Here is a 20565-nt window from a genome sequence, read left to right as displayed (position 1 = left end):
TGAAAATAGGGGAGTGGAGTAAGGAAATACAAAGCCCTGAGAGCCACAACCAGATTAATATAGCAATTTACTTCTAAATGTATTTATTGCATTTGTACACCCGCTTCTTGACTGGAGTTTCCATGGTGGCACACAACATTTGTAAAATACAACAGATTCAATTTTTTTAAAACCCTTCAAGCAGTCCTTCCAGCTGTACCAAGAGGTCTTCAACTGCCTCACTTTCTTTCTCTCCTTGCATGCATTTGGAGAAGTTCCCTGGGTTCTGCAGGCTAGGCTACCTTAAGTATAATGACTGCTGCCCAGAAAGGCACCTTAAGAAGAGATTTTTTTCCTACTGCCCTATTTGGACCTGATGGTGGGTTGGCACAGCCGTGATGCTGCCTTGTGACGCTCTCCCCTCCCTCCCCTATCTCACCCTTCCCTTGGTTCCTCCCCCATGCAAGTCTCAGAAATGGGAGGCAAGTCAGCTACCCTTCCTCACCCTTCACTGGGCTAGCCACCCCTTGCATGCTGGGAAATGGCCTCACCCTTTGCTTCCTCCTCGACCTGACTGCTGTCCCTTATTTATGTGGACAGACTTCCCCTCCCCTCTGCCCTTGCACCAATCCTGACCGGCTCCCCTCCTTCTTTGCCTGTCGCAGCTGGCCAATCCGAGGATGGGCTGCCCGTGACCCCTCCATTTGCTCCTCCCCTTCACTGTCCTCCTTGTCCCACGAACCCACCTCCTTCTATCAGGACCTGAGCCCACCCCTAAGTGGTTCTCGCCTGCCCCATCTCTGCCCTCCCCCTGAGAACTGCGGTGGTGGGGCGAGCGGCTGGCCTGAAGGGCGAGTCCCTTCTCCCACGGTGCCAGGCCCTGCCGAGGCTCTTACCCCAGGTAAGAGGCCAGCTGTTTCCCTGTCGGCCTGGGTCCACCCAGGGGACGGTGACACCTCACAGCGTTAGGTGGGTGGTCAGTGGCCATGGGCAGCCAAGTATCTGAACCTGAGTAGGAGATGGGGATTGTCCTTGAGGCTTGCATGCCCCTTCCCACCTCTATTCCTTTGTTTGAAGCTAACCATGGTGGGCAGGTGTAATGCTACTCTTAACCCCACCTATAGTGAGCAGACTTAACAGTCCAGTGGGTTTTGTCTGGAGTGACGGTGCGTGGGATTGCACTGAGGCACCCTGGTGGAATTGCAGTGATGGGGTCAGGAGTTCAAGTTGAGCTAGCGGTGGCTAGCTCTGAGAACTGTGTACATCCAGTGCTAATCATAGTTAGCTCCTAATGCAAACCATGGTTTAAGATCCTGATTCAGGAGGGTGGTCAGTCCTTAGCTATGATACAGGTATTCTGATGTAACACTTAATTGTGGTGAAGGAAAACAAACTGTGGATGAGCCAGAGAGTTCTTTCGTCTGCCAGAGAGTACTTTAGAATGTAATTTTGTTACGTAATTTTAATCTCTTAAATCTTTTCTCACATCCTTCCTAATTCAGTTTTCTGAGAAAAGTTCTGACAGCAAATCTTTTTCCTTCAAATTGCAAAGATTTAACTTAGTCTTGTTGAAACGCTAATGGAAGGTCTTTGAGAACCAGCAAGGCTTCTGTGAATGGGCAAATATGTTCTGGTTGACTCTGGATGGGAGTTCAAATGTCTGTACTTGTTTTTGCACTTATAAGATGTACATTCCAATTTTTGCCACATGGAAGCAGAGTGCAGATTTGCAGCTTGCTCTCTTTGTTTGTTCTTCCAGTTTTTTGAACTCTATATTTTAGTTTTTGCAGTCGAGAGCAAATGGGGGGGGGGCAACTAGAATACATAGGCTTAGTAGGGTGGGGGCATAAGAGAGAATTATTATGCTGTGAGGGGTAGAGCAAGCTCCCTTTCCCCCAAAAAGCGAGAGAGAGTAAGTGTTCTGTAAGGTACATTATCAACCAAGAGAGCTAAAAACAAGATTTTTGTTGTTGTTAAAAGAGGAGACATCCGCAATCATCCCTTTTCTGTACCTCATAAACCTTGCTCTTCTGGGCAAAGAAAACTTTATATAATATAATAAATACTACTTCTGTCCCATATAATGCCAATCATATGCTAGGCATTCTTCAAAAGAAAATAGGCAGCAGAGGGCCTGTGGTGTCCCATATCTGGCGAATTTAAGTATTGCTCAGTGTCATCCCTCCACACACCCATGCAGAGAAATGTGTTATGTGCTCTCTCCTGTCAGTCATTTGCCTTAATAAATAGCATTCTTGAATCTTATCGGTGCTGCTAATCTGTGGCCTGCATTCAGGATGTCGTTCTTCATAGTTCACTTATTACCAACATATAGTGTTGTGAAATATATGTTGTTATATTTCCATGCCCATGCTCACAGCTGATGCTGAACTTGGCTATTCTTGCATGGCAGGTGTGGGCTTGGATCCAGCAATAGGTGAGTGGAAAGCAAAATGTACTGAGTGCAGTTCTGCTTGCACAAGCAATAACATGTGGGCTGCAAACTTCAGTGTATTTTTTAACAAAATAACAGCATGAATATGGAGCAATGAAATATGCAACAGACAGCTTGTATGATTTGATCTTATTTGCTTTGGAAATTGTATCAGAAGTGCCACCATGTGCTATGTCTTCCCCTTGTGGACAAAGTGGTAGAGATACTTCCACTTAGCACACAGCGACATATTTGTAGTGTTTCCACTTGTTCAAGGGTTGTTGTGCCTGTGGGATTTTTCCATGGGATTTATTGATTGATTGATTTGATTTTACAACCTTCTAAGCCCATTAACTTCAGTTGTTAATATCAGATATCTCTGTGTCCACCTAGACTAGTAGGTTAGACAAAAGATTTTCTCTCCCAGTAGAGCAATTGAAAGCAGCAAGGATTCGTATTTCAAGAGCAAGTTGTAAACAATTAGAAAATAAGATCTTAAACGAGGATTGGTCCTTAGTGTTTAAGGATGCAAATCATAAATGTTCTCCTCTCTTCTTCCAAAGTTAGGTGAGCTTTCTTATTGGTAAGATGTAATGCCTTAGACTCAGTCGAGGCTCAAGGGAGATACAATAAAATGATTGCAGAAGAACGCAAGTGCCTATTTTGTCCAGAGCAAGTAGACTCCATCGCCCACATTGTTTTAGCTTGTTCACAAAATCATATTGCACAAAATAAATATATCACTCCCTGGGTAAAACTGCTAATAACACTTTCGGAGAAGTGCTGCTTCTCTGCTACCAAGTAGATTGATGAGTTGCATGAGAGATGTGGCAACTTTTCTCATTATAATGTCAAGAAAAAATTAATCTTCATTTCCCCCTTTTTTTAAAGTGTGAAATTGCAGATGAATAGCCAATGGCTAATAAATCTAGGGAAAGGAAACCGTAGAAGGATATAACTCTGTATGATTATTCCTCTAATTTGTCATGCTTGGATCAGTGACTCAGTAGTCCTGTGAACTGTTGACATTTAATAAGATATTTGTGAGGGTCTCTGTGTATGTGTCTCTGCTTCCCATCACCTGCTATCAGTGAACTCGTAAAAGCAGTTCACACCTTCTGGTCTCAGGCGCCAGGCCTGATTGCCCCATGTATCTTCCCCCCGCTGTTCTTCCTGTCAGTACTCCCTCAGGCCGATGCGGCCTTGGAAGTGTGATAGCTTCACCAGACTTCCTGGGACTCGTCTGATGTTTTGTATTATGCCAAGCTGGTAACTTCCCATAACAATAAGTGTGAACCCCAGTGCCCCATGGCCCTGGAGTCAATATATTCTGTAAACCCGATTAGCCCCTCACTTGCAACTTGCTATCTGTGCCTGTCTCATCTCCTGATGTCTTCAATAAATCCTTTGTTTCTTTATCAACGTCTGAACATTTGATTTGGAGAAGTAAACTCAGAGAGAGGGGATCTCTCACATTAAGTTGCAAGTCTTTGCCTCTCGAACTGCTGCTGTACCTTTTGGGACAGAATGTCAGGCGATGAGGAAAACACCCCTACTACCCCCGACGCACCGGACGGACCGGTGGTACCGGAGAAGCCGGATCCCAAGGAGGAGGGTGCCAAGCCAAAGAAGCCTAGGGGTCCCATCCCCGACCAAGGCCGAGGACTTTTTAACAATTGGCTGGACTCCCCCAAGGGTTGGTCTCTCTCCCGAACCGCGGCGAAGGATCGCCGTTTGGCCTTCCCCAGCACGGGACTTGAAGGGGACCCGGCGCGCAAGGAGGCTCTGATGGAAGAGGAACGCAGGCAGTGGCTGGAGGATCGCCAAGCCATGCAGGAACAGATGGAGTCCATGCGGCGGGTGATGGGTGAGATGGCCGCGGCCCTGGACGCGTTAAAAGTTCAACCGCCTGCCGGCAACCCCCCGGACGGAACACCGGCAGCCCCCCCCGCGCCTCCTAGCCTCCCGTCCCGTCGGGACCTGAAAGTTACCTATGACGGTTCAGGAGACCAGTTGACCTTTTTCATGGTCCAAGTGGACATTTTTATGCGAGAACAAGGCCGAACCTTCACTTCCGAGGAGTCCCGGGTGCAGTACGTGGCTTCCCTGCTGCAAGGGGAGGCGGCCGCCTGGATGGTGTTGCAGTATGAACTCCGCTCGCCTGTGCTACGAACCCTGGATGAGTTTATGGTAGCACTCCGAAACCGCTTCGAGGACCCGACTCTGGGTGAGCGGGCTAAAGCCTCCCTGATGCAACTGCGCCAAGGGACTAAGTCGGTGGCGCAGTATGCAAGTGAGTTCCAATCACTGGCCAGTCGAATCCTGGACTGGAGTGAGGCCACTTTGGTACAGTGTTTCAGGGAGGGCCTCAACCCGGACCTCCAGCATTGGGCTTTTATGCAAGGGAACCCCCCGGATGTGGAAGGTTGGGTTCGCCACGCTGCCGACATCGAGAATCGCAAACAACTCCTGACCTTGTCCAAACAACGCGTTGGACGAGACCCGAGACCCCGGAGTGACCGGGGCCGAGACTTCCGACCGGGAGGGAGCGGGGGTCCCTCGGCCGCTGAACGCCGTAAGCGTTTTGAGACCGGCGTCTGCCTGACCTGTGGAGGAAAGGGACACTTTGCGTCGCAATGCCCCTCTCGTACGGGTCGTCCAAACCCCCCTCGCCAAGCCCCGACCGAACCGCAGAAGGCGGCCGCTGAGGACCAGCCCCGCCGCAGGAGCGGGCCACCGGGCCGGCGTTCCGGCGCGCCCTCCGCTCTCCATGCGCGCCCCCAGGATGTGATCTCCACCTCTACAGGCCCAACGGGGTCCCGGATTACAAATACCACTTTTGATTCGGACGGATCCCCGAATGCCACCACTCCATCCCCCTCTTCCAGCGAGGAGGAAGAGTGGGAACGGCCGGCAAAAAACGCCGTCGGTCTGCTGTAGAAGGGGCTCCGCAGCAGACCGCCCCTGTCGTTGTGCAAGGAGCTCCACCGATGGTAAGCGCCCAAGAGGACAATGTGTATGTACGTGTTCACCTGTCCCTACCCAAAGGGGGTCCCAGTTTGGAATTCCCCGCTTTGGTTGACTCGGGGTGTGCCCGCACTATGATTAGTGAGGAAGCCGCCAAGAAACTGGGAGTCCGGCGCAAGCGGCTTCCGGGACCCCTCCGCTTTTCCCAAATGGACGGGAGCGATTTTAAACGGGGCCCAGTGACCCACCGAACTGCAGCCGTGATTATGTCGGTGGGAGAACATTGGGAACGCTTGTATTTTACCATCGCCCCTATTGTAACCCCAGTGGTGTTAGGGATGAACTGGCTACGGGGACATAACCCCTCCATCGACTGGGTTAAACGGGTGCTCTCGTTTCCCGACAGCCCCTGTGGGTTGCATGACAAGGAACGGGTACTCAGGGCTCCGGCCGCCGCATTGGTAGGATCCCCCAACCCGATCTCCAGTCCTCCTCAACTTCCCACAGAATACTCGCAGTTTGCGGATGTCTTTGATGTTAAAGAATGTGACGAACTACCTCCCCACAGAGAGACGGACTGTGCCATTGAAATCGTGGGGGAAGGCAAACTGTCTAAAGGGAAGGTCTACCCCATGAGCCCTAGTGAGAAGGCGGTGTTGCGGGACTATTTGGACGCTAACTTGGCGAGGGGTTTCATACGCCCTTCCAAAGCTCCTTATTCGGCCCCGGCCTTCTTTGTGAAGAAAAAGACGGGAGATCTAAGACTGTGTATTGACTTTCGTAGGCTAAACGCGGTCACCCAGTCTAACGCTTACCCTCTCCCTCTTATTCCCGACCTTTTAGCACAATTAAAGGAGGGCCGAATCTTCACCAAACTGGACTTAGTGGAAGCATACCACCGCATCCGCATTAAAGAAGGAGACGAACCCAAAACGGCCTTTTCCAGCTGTTTTGGAATGTTTGAATACCTAGTCATGCCGTTCGGACTTTCGGGGGTCCCCAGTGTGTTTATGCAATTGATTAATGAGGTTTTACATGATTTGCTGTTTCGGGGGGTGGTGGTATTTCTCGATGACATACTTATTTACTCTGAAACCATGGAAGAACATGTGCGCCTAGTGCGAGAAGTGCTCCAGCGGCTGCGGGAGCACAAACTGTATGCTAAGGTATCCAAATGTGAGTTCCACCAACCTTCCATTACATTTCTTGGGTATGTGATTTCCCACCAAGGTTTAGAAATGGACCCCGCAAAGGTCCAGGCGGTGCGAGATTGGGAACCCCCCACTACCCGCCGCCAGCTTCAGCAATTTTTGGGATTCGCTAACTTTTACCGAAACTTCATTCCCAACTTTGCCCAAGTTGCGCTTCCTCTCACCAATCTGTTGCGTACCAAGGACAAGGGGGCTAGCGCCGCGCTTCCCTCAGCCCGTTTGCAATGGTCCCCCCAGTGCCAGCAGGCTTTTGAGTGTTTAAAACTACTCTTTTCATCCGAACCCGTTTTGGCTCACCCAGATTGCACCAAGCCTTTTGTGGTGCAGGTGGATGCCTCGGATGTGGCCATGGGTGGGGCCCTATTGCAGCGGGATGAAGGGGGGCGGTTGAGACCATGCGCCTATTTCTCCAAAAAGTTTTCCAGTCCGAAATTAACTGGGCTATTTGGGAGAAGGAGGCGGCGGCGGTCAAACACGCCCTCACCATATGGAGGCACTTTTTAGAAGGTGCCGAACTGCCGTTTGAAGTGTGTACCGATCACAAGAATCTCGAGGCTCTCAAGGGAGCTAGAAAGCTCAACGCCAAACAAATTCGGTGGGCCCAATTCTTCGCCAAATTCCGGTTCACTCTCAAACATGTCCCGGGTAAGGACAATGCCCTGGCCGACGCTCTGTCTCGACTCCCCCAGTATCGCAACGATTTCGATCGCCCTGTCGACTCCCTGTTCACGCCTGAGCAGCGTGGGGAGGTCCCCGGCTTAGCCGTCACCACCCGCTCCCAAGCCCATCGACCAGAGACCCCCCCCACGCTCAAGGGTATCCCGGAAGCCTTCCAACAGCGGCTCCGGGACGCTTCCTTACAGGAGGAGGAGCACCATCTCCTCCCTACTGGCCTGGAACGAACCAACACTTGGTGGATGCAGGGGGGGAAACTGTATGTCCCATCCTCCCTTCGCAAGGAGGTATTGGGACTTGTACATGGTGCCAGATTGGCGGGTCATTTTGGCTTCATAAAAACACTTCACCTGGTACGGAGGCAGTTCTGGTGGCCCGGTATGAGAGCCGATGTGGAACTGTATGTGCGCAGCTGCCCCACTTGCGCCACAGCTAAGAAACGGATGGGAAAACCCCCCGGACTTCTCAAACCACTGGAGAACCCCTCCCGCCCCTGGGAGGTCATAGCCATGGATTTTATCACCGACCTACCTCCTAGTCGGGGAAAAACGGTTCTCTGGGTAATCACGGACCTTTTTTCCAAACAGGTCCATTTTGTTCCATGTGCAGGTCTTCCTTCAGCCCAGGGTTTGGCTAAACTATTTGTTACACATGTCCTCAGGCTACACTCGGTACCGAGGAAGGTCCTCTCCGACCGGGGGGTCCAGTTTGTTGCCAAATTCTGGCGAGCATTTCTAAAGCTCATGGGGGTGGAGGAACAGGGTTTGTCTTCCGCCTATCACCCCCAAACGGATGGTCAAACGGAACGAGTAAACGCGGTGGTAGAATGTTATTTGCGTTGCTATGTCAATTTCCACCAGGATGACTGGGTCGACCTGCTGCCATTCGCCGAATATGCGTACAACAATGCGCCTCATTCCTCTACCGGCTTTAGTCCCTTCCAAGTAATATACGGGACGGAATTCGGTCCTTTCGGTTCCGCCCCCGTCACGCCAGAGCTCCAAACCACCCCTGATCTTCAGGAGTGGATCCAGGCAGTTAAATCTACCTGGCCGTGGCTGCTCAAAAATCTTGAGAAGGCGAAAAGCAAGTACAAGGAACAAGCAGACAAACACCGGTCTCCGGGATGGGAGCTAAAGGTGGGGGAGCAAGTGTATCTGTCCACCAAAAACCTCCGCTCTCTTCGTCCCTGCAAAAAACTGAGCGACCGTTATGTGGGACCTTTCCCCATTACCAGAGTGATCAATGAGGTTACCGTGGAACTGAAGCTCCCAAAGACTCTCAAGGGAGTCCACCCGGTTTTTCATATTAGTCTCCTCAAACCGTATGTGGCAGCCCCCCAGTTCCACCCCCCTCCCGACCGTGAGATTCCTACTGTGGTAGGAGGGGATACCCATCTGGAAATATCCAAGGTCTTAGATTCCAAATGGAAGAAGGGGAAACTGTTTTACTTTGTTCGTTGGAAAAACCTTGGGTCCGCTCACGACGAGTGGGTGGCCGCACCCCACATGGCGGCCCCTCGCTTGGTCCGAGAATTCCACCTCGCTTATCCCGATAAGCCTCGCCCTCTCGAGGACCCCGGAGGGGGGCCTTAAGGGGGGCAGAATGTGAGGGTCTCTGTGTATGTGTCTCTGCTTCCCATCACCTGCTATCAGTGAACTCGTAAAAGCAGTTCACACCTTCTGGTCTCAGGCGCCAGGCCTGATTGCCCCATGTATCTTCCCCCCCGCTGTTCTTCCTGTCAGTACTCCCTCAGGCCGATGCGGCCTTGGAAGTGTGATAGCTTCACCAGACTTCCTGGGACTCGTCTGATGTTTTGTATTATGCCAAGCTGGTAACTTCCCATAACAATAAGTGTGAACCCCAGTGCCCCATGGCCCTGGAGTCAATATATTCTGTAAACCCGATTAGCCCCTCACTTGCAACTTGCTATCTGTGCCTGTCTCATCTCCTGATGTCTTCAATAAATCCTTTGTTTCTTTATCAACGTCTGAACATTTGATTTGGAGAAGTAAACTCAGAGAGAGGGGATCTCTCACAATATTCTTGATACAATACCGCTTCTGCATCCTCTCTGTTGCACCCTAGCTCCTACAAACCAGCTGCCAAGAATTAGTATCCTGTGGTTTCAAAAGCATATTTTGCCCTTGTCCTGCCCTTACGGTTGTCAGCTGATCATAACCTTACCTACTTACCCTTGCCTTTCCCTTCCAGCTGATGCAGCTGCTTTTAACATTCCATATTTCTTTTAACAATCTTTCTACCCAAGTAGCAGCCTCGTCCCATATCAAATCTACATGCTGGGCAACTCGGCTTATTTGAGTGTGATTCTTCTCTCTCTTTAAACAGAGGGTTCATTGTCTACTTGTCTAAGGACAGAGACAGACCTCTGGCAGAATTGTTAGAGGGAGTAATATTAGAGAACCAAAGTGGTATTAACCTGCTCTGTATCAAGTTGGCAATCGAACAAGTTGAAAGACTGAATGAAATGAGGTGTGCTCTGGAGAGCCGGGACAATAGGGGAAAGTCAGCTTCCAAATTCCTGAAAGGATGTCATAAAGAAGGTGAAAAATCATCCTTTTATTTATTGTTGAGTGAAGGGGTGAGATAACAGACAAAGGTTGGTTTGTTGCACTACAGAAAGTAAAGAAAATGGCACCTGGAAAAGCCAGCCTTCCCAGTAGTTGGCCTCTTCTATCCTTCCAACATTTTGTGCAGTTCATCAACTCTCAGCTTCGAGTACAGTTCGATTTATAAAGGTTGGGTTGATCTTTGTGGTGGAGGAGCTTGTGTTGTGGTGGGGAGTTAGGAGCCTTTGCATTCCCATGGTTCTCAAATTCTGTAGGTTTGCCTTGATGGGCACAATGGGGCAAAATGCACATTTATTAGGGAGTTCAGTGTATACGATGGAGCTCCATGTGAGCTTGCTCTTCTCTTTTCAGCACTAGGGACAGTTCCTTCTGCTCAAGGAGGGATGCTGAAGAAAATGGTGATGCTATTAATTGCAAGGAGATCCACATGCACAACAAAGTTACAATATGGTGGTGGAAAGTGCTATCAAGTCACAGCTGACTTATGGCAACCCCGAGAGTTTTCAAGGCAAGAGACATTCAGAGGTGGTTTGCCTTTGCCTGCCTCCAAAATTACAGTACTGTGACCATAATATTTGACCTATCTGGTATAATAAAGCAACCCACCATTACACTATAATCACAATTTTAACTTCTCCTAAAGTGACAGCAATCCATTTGAGATTGATAACCTATACTAAGTTGGCTAACTTTAAAGCTGTAAGGACAGAATAGTAGAAAGATCCTGGGGACGAATCTCATGGAATAGTCAGGAATTATAAATAGAGCACAGAAGTGCAAAGTTGCCCTCTTAGCCCCCCAGGAGCTCTTCTCAGATCATGTCTTTTAACCATTGCTTTCTTCAAGTTGCTAAACTTTTTTCTGCATCCAGGAGGGTTAGATCTACTTCTTTAAAATATCTCGTGCTCTGTAAAAAATGGGTAAAATGCTTTACCACAAAACCATTAAGAACCATGTCAATAACAAAGAAAGGCACATCACAAAGTTTTTTTTAGTTTATGCAGCAACCAAGAAAACCTTCTCATATCATAAAAATTAGTTGGAAAAGATGTAGAAACACACATGGATATGTAAAGTGCCATCAAGTCAAAATAAACTTATGGCGACCCCAGCAAGGGGTTTTCAAGGCAAGTGAGAAGCAGAGGTGGTTTGCCATTGCCTTCCTCTGCAGAGTCTTCCTTGGTGATCCCCCTTCCAAGTACTGGCCCTGCTGATCTTCCGAGATCTGACAAGATCAGGCTAGACCTTGCCACCTTCCCTTCCATGTAGAAACATACTAGTTAGATTCAAATCCAGCACTGCAACAGAAAACCTAAAGGTGGCAGCAATAAAGGCGAGAGATGAGGGAGGGAGAAAAATGAAATTAAAAAACGCTGAGGAAAAAGATTGATAAAGTTGGTGGAAAGGCTGGTGGCAGTGGGAAAGGAATTAGAGTCAAGGTGCCACAGCAGGGAAGTCCCTGTCTCTGTATGCCACTCACCTTCAGGTGCATGAAGCAGAGGCTCTTCAAAAGATCTTAACCAACAGGCAGGTTCGTAAGGGAATAAGCAGTCATTTTAAAGAACCTGGTCCCTGACCATTTAGGGGTTTCAGAGGGAAGAACTAGCACTCTGTGCCTGGAAATGATAAGTCAGCCAATGCTTTTCTTTTAAAACTGGGGAGAGAGATTTTCTGCTAAACAACAAGCTCACCGCCACATTTGGAGGTATCCCAGGGACCTCTGCACAGGGCTGCTTTTGAAGACTCTTTCTAAACTGGGTTATGTTCAGGTTGCCAGTTTGCCTCCAAGCACAATTCAGAGTTCAGGACCTTACCTTTTAACCCCTAAACAAGCTTTGGAACAATCTGTTCTTAAATGTACCTGTACAAAAATTAAAAAGCAGTATTGAGCCTGCCTCATTTACTGAAGTGCGGTGGGTGACTAGGATGGCACCATTGGTTGTAGAATTCCCTATCCACCATTCTATAAACGTACTACTTTTAGGTTTTAGGTGCAGGGTGAAAATATGTGTGTTCTGCCTACTTTTGATGAATGAAAGTGCATAAGGTGACTATAAATAAATAAATAAATAAATAAATAAATAAATACAACTATGACTAAACCGTCCAAAAGGTACAAGTATCAAAGTTCATTGTAAGTAGAACTGGAACAATGTCTTCATAGATGAATTCTGAGGGGGACGATCGTTTCATTTCTTCTTCAGCCCCGTTTTCTGCATACAAAATATACGGGGCTGAAGAAGAAATGAAACGATCGTCCCCCTCAGCATTCATCTATGAAGACATTGTTCCAGTTCTACTTACAATGAACTTATTTATAGTCACCTTATGCACTTTAATACACTTTGTTTAATATAGTGGCTGTAGATACGGGGAGGACCTGTTTGCCTGTTGCTGCTCAGCCTGCGGCTGCTCCTCTCTTTCATAGCCTTCGGCTTCAAGGTCTTCATTGTCTGAGGAAGCCCCAGTAGGCTGATCCATGACACTATTGCAGAGGGTTGGGCTCACCACAGAAAAGACCCTTGATCTGTCTTTAGCTTCTTGGACAGTCCTAAGGGAGGCAATCTAAAGAGGGAATCTCCCTGCAGAAGTTAACTGGTGAAGGGGAGTATAAAGGGAGATGCAGTTTAATAACTATAAGGGCGCTAGTTTTGTTTGATTCATTTCCTGCATCTGTAATGTGAATGCCAACAGAATGTATGCTTGATTGGTATTGGTTCATCCCTCCCCACACACACACTTCCCCTCCCCCCCAATAAATAAGTATGCCTGCATTGACAGTATATGATGAATTACCCAAGAGCATATGATGAATTACCCTGTTATGGTGCAGATGGTTAGTATGATCATGGAGGAACCTTCAGCAGTGTGAATTAACAAGTGAAGTGGGAGTTTGTAGGCTGCTGTTGGGGAGGTTGCCGTGCATGAACACACATGAAGCTGCCTTCTACTGAATCAGACCATCAAGGTCAGTATTGTCTACTCTGACAGGCAGCGGCTCTCCAGGGTCTCAGGCAGAGGTCTTTCACATCACCTACTTGCCTAGTTCCTTTAACTGGAGATGCTGGGGATTAAAACCTGGGACCTTCTGCATACCAAGCAGATGCTGTGCCACTGAGCCACGGCCCCTCCCCTGTCCATACACCTTGCATGCCTTTGAAACCAGTAAGTATCTTCGGGTTCTTCCAGCTGGCAACTGCTCACCTTATAACTCCACCGTGCTCACCTGGTAGAGCATGATAGATTGCCTGGGCAAAAGTCGGTCCTTCTTTTGTATGGCCAGAGCACAAGTCCTGGTGTGCCACACCCTTACTGGACCCCCCCCCCCCGTAGGAAGTATTAACATACGTTGCTTAGAAGGTATTCAGATCCAATCTCCTGTCATTGTCAGTGCAGGGACAAGTTAATAGTTCAAGTGCCATATGTAATATTTCAGGTGCTGGTAAAGGTTCTCCCTATGGAGACAGTGGCTGAAGGGGGAAGGCTGAATCCACCTTCCCTGACATACTGAGGCTGCAAGAGCACCAAATTGGCTATTGATTATACACAAAGAAGGAAGGAGTGCTAATTTAAAAGAGACAAAGCTTACCTGTGCCCTTCTGTGTATGGCCATGGGCCTGAGCTAAGTGTTCCATATAAACATCATATGTGGAAAGCAATGAGTTGAAATAATAATAATTGTATAGCCCATGGAGTGCTACACCTGATGGGGACAAGTTTGTTTGGGATATTTGTATGCTGCCATTCTGCTTTGGCAGGCACCTAAGGAGGCTAACAATTCAAAATTTAAGAATGCAAATAATTTAGAATATCATAAGAGCAATCAAAATGATAAAAACAGTAAAAAATACAATCGCTACTCCTTTCGTGAATTTCCCATCTCCATGCTCTTCTTAGCTAGCGGGATCTTCAGAGAAAAGTGTTGATTTTATGTATTGTGATGCTCAAACCTCTTCCCTGATTTTGCTACGCTGGCTGAAATAGGCTAGGACCCCACCAATGTAGGTGCTGCTTTTAAGAGGGTACACAGAGCCACCTCAGGCAGAACTCTGGCAGCACAAAAATCTAAACACAATAAATCTAAACAGAATATAGTGTCAGTTTGAAAGGCTCATATTTATCAAAGGCCGTCTGTGTCTTAGCGACAACTTCTGGGCTCCTCTGCTCAACATACCCTGGCAGCTACAAACAGCCTCTTGGATCCTATGAACGAGCCCGATGTATGCTAGATAGCCTCTGCCATGGGGCGTGCTTTCTATGGTTCTAGCACTTCCGTTTGCGCAAGATGAATGGCTTTTCAATGAGCACTTGCACAGACAGAAGCACTGGAGGAAGAGGAAGCATGCTCATAGGATCCAAGCCAGTGTTTTCAGTGCATCATGTATGATGGCAGTACCAAAAAGGCAAAAAGCATCTGACACATCTCATGTACAGAACTAGAAGAAACAATTGTTTTGTAATGTAAAAGAATCTTTTTTACAGGACTGTTGAGGATTATCATGGTAGAAAATGTCCATGTGGCAAACACTGTTTAATTGCTGTCAAGGAATATACTTGAAAGTCTAAAGAATTAGTAAAGGCCAAGCTAAGTGGTGGATGGCTGATGGACTAAACCCATTTCTACAAATCTTATTTCTATAAATCTTATTTCTACAAACCCATTTCTACAAATCTTAATCAGGAGCCAATATAGAGCTAACTATGTTAAAATAAGAATTGGTTTGTATTTATTGTACATTTGAGTAATTGTCATTTTCTAGGTAATAGATCTCTCTTTTTTTGACGTGCCTTTCTTAATTGAAAACTAAGCATATCTCTCCCTCATGAGTGCCCTCCCCCCCGGTTCTGCATTCCACAATGTCTCCAAACTCACCTTGCTGGGATCTCTAGGGGGTTTGTCTTTTGTTCTTTCACTTCTTCCTTGTCTTGCTGTGTGCAGCCATGTGGAAAATAAAGAAGGAGGGGCCCCATTTAGAAGGAAATGTGCACGGGGCAGGTCTCTTTTAAAACTGCTTCGAAATGCATCGTTTTAATTTCCTTCGCCCACTGGATGTCTGGCAGCAAGTGGGGATGAAACGCCGATCTAATCGTGCACATCTCAGCAGGGGAATCAATGGTGGGTTTATTGAATTCAAGCGACATCTGTAATTAGTTTCAAATTTGGTGCTCTGGATATAATGGCTGCCAAAGGTAGTGTTGTGTTGTTGCTGGCTTTGTTTTTTTGGCTGATGAAAATATTTTGAAGCTCATTTTGGAAATTATTAGCATTTCATTTCTTACAGGGTACCATGGAATTAACTTTAAAGGCCATTTAGAGACAGTGTTTCCCCCTTCTCCCCCTATACAGTATGCCGCTTGGAGTCATGAATCAACCTATCATGACCCACTCTGACCAGTGCAGTAACTTGCACTCGGAGTCCTCAGGGGAAGACCCCAAGGAGCCAAGGCTGGGGGGTCCAAGGAGGACGAGAGGGACCAGAGAGGGCCTGACTCCTGCAGAGGCATCTGCTGATAATGTTCCAGCAGTGCGCGAAGCCACCCTGCCATAGCCTGCATGGGAGACTTTGCCCCCAGCTCCTGAGAGGCCTCTGTGGGGCAGGACGGGAACCCAGACCCATAGCCCCCCTGGACCCGCTCCTTCTCCACAGGAACCCTCGCGGCAGAAGGCCCAGGTAGGGCAACGGAGGCAAAGGGCCAGTCTGACTGTGCGCAGCCCAACCGTGGATCTGGAGCATTGTTCCGAGAGTGCTGCTTCCTCACAAAATCCTGGCCAGAGCACAGCAAGGCCTCGGGCAGGGCAGCTGGGCCGAATCACCACCCAGTCTGCTGAAGCTGAGGCCTGGGAAGACTGCCTTGCTGGATCAGCTGGCTCCCTGGGCCCACGCTTCGTGTCTCCAGCTCCCCCAGCCTCTGAGCCTGACTGGCCCCCGGGCCAAGGGCCCAGTATCCCTGTAAAGGCACCCTGACTGCAGTGGTTCTAGCCCTACAGGTGGAGAACCTGGCTGCTGAAGACGAGGTGTGAAGGGCTCAGGTGAGTCTTTGGAGCCAGCAGGTGGCAGCTCTACCTGCACAGCTCCAGCAGCAGCATACCATCAGGTGCCTCCATCTGCCCCTCCCCCCCCACACACAAAGGAAATGCCATGGCGGGTAGCAGAAAAGTTTGAGGGGAGGCTGGCCTGTTTCCTTCCTTCCTTCCTTGTGCAATGCAAAGTGTACATGGACCTGCGACAGGATGATGTCCTTAACAAGCACACCAATGTCTTTTTTGTGGTCAGCCTCCTTAAAGGAGCTGTGGCCAAGTGGCCAATGTCTGTTACTTCAGAATAGCCCCCTCTTGGGGGCTTTTTAAGGGTTTGTGGCCCACCTACAGAACATCCTTGCTGAGCCCCAGAAGGTCGAAACATCCAACCAGAAGATCCCCCGATTCCGGCGAGCCGATGTGGCAGAATTCATTCTTCTGGCCCAGGACCTTTCCTGGAATGAATCAGCATTGCTGGTATACGAATCAAATTTAATGTTGTAACCGTAAGTCGTAACATAACGTAAACACCAGATATAGACACACAGAAGAACACACCATAAGTAAATAACATTAGAACATATCAAAATACAAGTATAAACTGGGATATAAGTAAAATCTATAACTGGCTCTTTGAGTGTGATGCTATGTGCGATATCAGTCTATGTCAATCAAAATTTTCCACGTGGTTTCCTTCTGTCAAGAAAGTATTTTCTCTCGTTATTTAAGTGATCTTACTAATGCATCTTTAAGGAGTGCATTTACAAAGGTACCTTTCTAAACCATGCCTTCTGCCTCTCTTTTTGGCAGATTTCATAAAATTCCTGTGGAGCAACAGTTTTGTCCCTGCAGTTACAGTCAAGTCAAAGATATTAAGCATTACGTTTTATATCTCTTTATGGAATGATAACCAATTAACTGCTGCATGTTCATTATTAATTTTACAGATTCTGATGAGTGCATTACATTTTTACTGGCAGATGCACATTTCAAATGGCTACTTTTATGTTTTTGTCTATTAAAATTAGGAAGCAGATTTGTCCGACCAGTTAGTTCCAAGAAGGGCTGTCTGAAGAAGTGCTGGATGAGTTTGCCAAAACCAAAATTCTAGTTTTCACCAAAAGCTGGCATCTTTCAAAATGGTCCATCGACAATGTACCAATGTACCAATAGAGCAGGTCAAGACTTTTAAATATTTGGGTCTCACTTTTAACTACAATTTAACTTGGACAAATCACAGAAATAATGTCATCAACTTAGCTAAATATTCAGCATCACAGATTAAACGATTTTTTTACTTAAAAGGGAACCAATACGTACCTGCAGCTATTCATGTTTTTACAGTTAAGATTTTGGCGCAACTACTGTATGGAATAACTGTCTGGATAGAAGCACTGAATAAAAATTTGGAAGCTGTACAGACTTCCTTCCTCCGCCAAATACTAGGACTTCCTAGTTGCGTCCCATTCCAATCTATTCTTAGTGAAACTGGAATGATGACTTTAGAGACCAAAGTTTGGCTCTCAACTTTTAAATACTGGATTAAGATTCATTTTTCTCCAAATGAAAATCGTCTTACTCCCTTTATATTAAAAGAAGCTGCAGATACAGAGTGGTTCACTCTTATCCCACACAAACTGAAAACCTTGGGATTAGATATAGACAATTTATTGATGCTGGATAGCCAAACCATTTTCCGTGTTATTAAGCAAAGACTACTTGACCATGAAAGACAAACAATCCTGCCTGCAACTCCTTTATCTTTTTCTTCATCCAAATTGGGTCTTTCTGCCAATTTTGGACTCCTCCAGGATTACTTCTACTTTCTAAGTGATCCTTCCCTCTGCAGGGCCTTTATGCTAGCTAGACTAAACGCCTTTCCATCGGCAGTTTTATTCGGGAGATTTAATGGTACCCCTTTGGAAAAGAGAATTTGTGGCTGTGGCTTGAATCAGATAGACTCCATTTATCATATTTTATTGGAATGTGAAATGCTAGCGGACCTACGTACTAAATTTTTAATGCCATCGATTTTGGATAGGAACTCTTCCCCCCACTCTTTGTTCAGACTTTTACTGAACGGGTATGATCCAGAAACTACAGAAATAGTAGCCATGTTTTTGAAGCAATCTCTAATGATAAAAATCAAACAAAAAATATAATAGCTGCTATTCCTGTTACTTGTAGACACTAGTTTTCTATATATACCTTATATTCACTGTACTCCGGCATACCTCATTTTATTTATATCGCTACAAATTGCGATATTGATGTTTTATCATTTGCCAAATTCTGGAATACCTTGTACGATTTGTTATGCCAATAAAGGTTTTTGAATTTGGATGAGTTTGCCGGAAGGCAGCCTCTGGAGAGCAATTCCAAACAGTGGGAGCTGGCTGGAATTAGAAACCCTTTCCATTACAAGGAGCATCCTTAAAAAAACAAAACCCAAAAAACAGTGCTGTCTGTCCTTCTGTGTCCTGGCGAGGCGCCGCATTGGCTGGGCAGTCCTCACAACTGACTTCTAGCAGCCTATACAAAACTAGCAGCCTATACAAAAATCACAGTAGTGATAGTTGCAAGACTGAGTATAAACCAATTGAATGTATTTACATTCAATTACATGCTTTTAAAAAAGTGTTGAAAGAATTGTAAAAAACAGTAAATTTCAGACTGTGCTCTACATCAAGAAGAATTTTATTCAAAAAGCTTAACTTAAAAATGGTGAATTTGTACAAAATATTCTTTTGCCCAGCATAGAGCACAGGCATGTTCCCTGAGAGATTACCACCATCTGTTCCCCGCATACGTCCTATGCACACTCTTGCACTGCATCATGGGATGCTCCCCTCTCTTGTCAGAATGGTCTGTGGTTCATCAAGAGATCCTGTATATCTTTGGGTAGGAAAGGCAGGCTGGATACCTGTCATCTTGGGGGCTGTGGGAAGGTTTTGCACAGGGGGAGTGAAACAGATTTGTGACCTGCATCACTCAGGGTCTACAGCACTGACTTGGATAGACTGTTGATCAGAACTAGACAGGGCCCAGAGCTCAGTGGTAAAGTTCATACTCTGTATGCATTAGATCCCAGATCCAGCCCCCGTCCCTCTGGTTAAAAGATCTTTGGTTGCAGGGCTGGGAAAGACAGGGCAGTGAGCTGGACAGAACTCTATAGTCCAGAGTCTGATTCGGTATAAGGCTCAAGCAGCATGTTTCATGATTGAATTTTCCTTGGGCTTTTCAAGGCTTCAAAGCAGCAATGAGGGGCGGATTGAGATGTTGAGGGAGGGGCGGTTAACCCTTTTCACCCCTGCACTGTTTCCTCAGACAAAATCTTCTCTCCTGCCTCACCTTTTCCCTCCTGTAGCTCCCATACAGTTCATCGTTTTCCCCTTTGTGGCTGATTTGAAGGAATTGCCAGACATGGCAGTTTCATAGCTGCTTAGGGAAGAACTCTTTATATCTGTTTGAACAACTGTTGTCTGGACTAAGCACGAGCTATAGTACCTTGCTTGTTCACTACACTTGTGTGCTGACATTTTAAAAAGCAATCATGGCAGTTTACAATACCAAAACTATAAAGCGGCAGGATTCTACTCTTGGTGGCCTCATTAGGAACTGATGGCGTGAGCTCCCCAGCTTGAGGTTCAGCTCTTCTAATTACCAGATTGCAATAATTGCATAAACTTAACTTGTGAACCATGCCGCCAGGGTTCCAGAGACCTTTAGTACCATCCGGGTTACATTCAGACACTCTGGAATTTGTGCACATCAGAACATCAGAGGCATGTAATAAGAGAGGCTGAAGCAGGTCGTGCCTTTGAGTGACTATACTCTTAGGGCGAAAACGCATGGTCGCTTCAGCCTCCTTTATTCCCTGTTTCAGCCAGGATTGAACGCATGTGTTTCGCCGAACGTGCGTTCGATCCTGGCTGAATCTTGGCTGAAACAGGGAATAAAGGAGGCTGAAGCGACCAAGCGTTTTCGCCCTTAGAATGGACCACTTCCTGAGAAGTGATATGTTATCTTATTCCAATGGTTTCCTACTAAGCAGGACTACTAAAGACTTTACCTACTTTTTAAAAGCAAGTCTTTTTATTGATGTACTTCTGGTTTAATATTTCCAGACTTTCTTTCCTTCTTAAAAGTAACTAAAACTTCAGCTATATAGTTTGCAGTTTATATGTGTAATTTTAGTTTGTTGTTTGTATGTGTAGTTTTAGTTTTATAGTGAATAATTCTGCATATGTACAACTCAATATCATAGTTCATGTGCTGTAAGATGTCAGAGACTGTGACAAGGCCTTCTAGCAATCTCTGCCCTGCTGCTACTTGAAGCCCCTTTCTGCCGATCAAAGTCCTGTCTGGAGCATTTTGCAGGACTAGTTGAAGATCTTGCTTGGGCTTGATAACCTTGGCAAGCCAGTAAAGGTGCTTAATTTGCTTTAGCATTGTCATTTTAAGTGACTGTTCTGTTTTATACTAGAGCCAGCATGGTGTAGTGATGTGAGTGTCAGACTAGGATCTGGGAGACTCAAGTTCAAATCCCCGCTCTACCATGCAAGCTCACTAGGTGATTTTCAGCCTTACCCCCTTCACAGAGTTGTTGTGAGGATGAAATAGAGAAGGGGAGAATGTTGTAAGCCACTTTGTGTCCCATTGGGGAGAAAACCAAAGTACATTGTTTGT

The 20565-nt window shown here is 46.7% G+C and overlaps 1 protein-coding gene across 1 annotated transcript in view; it reads left to right on the top strand.

The window, feature by feature from the left end:
• MYO1D (myosin ID) overlaps positions 1 to 20565 on the top strand; it is a 209133-nt gene that overhangs the window by 97483 nt on the left and 91085 nt on the right. The window lies entirely within an intron of this gene.

This window comes from Euleptes europaea, chromosome 18, assembly GCF_029931775.1.
Source record: "Euleptes europaea isolate rEulEur1 chromosome 18, rEulEur1.hap1, whole genome shotgun sequence".
Classification (NCBI taxonomy): domain Eukaryota; kingdom Metazoa; phylum Chordata; class Lepidosauria; order Squamata; family Sphaerodactylidae; genus Euleptes; species Euleptes europaea.
The sequence above is the reverse complement of the archived record's forward strand: the minus strand, read 5'-3'. Positions and strand labels throughout refer to the sequence as shown.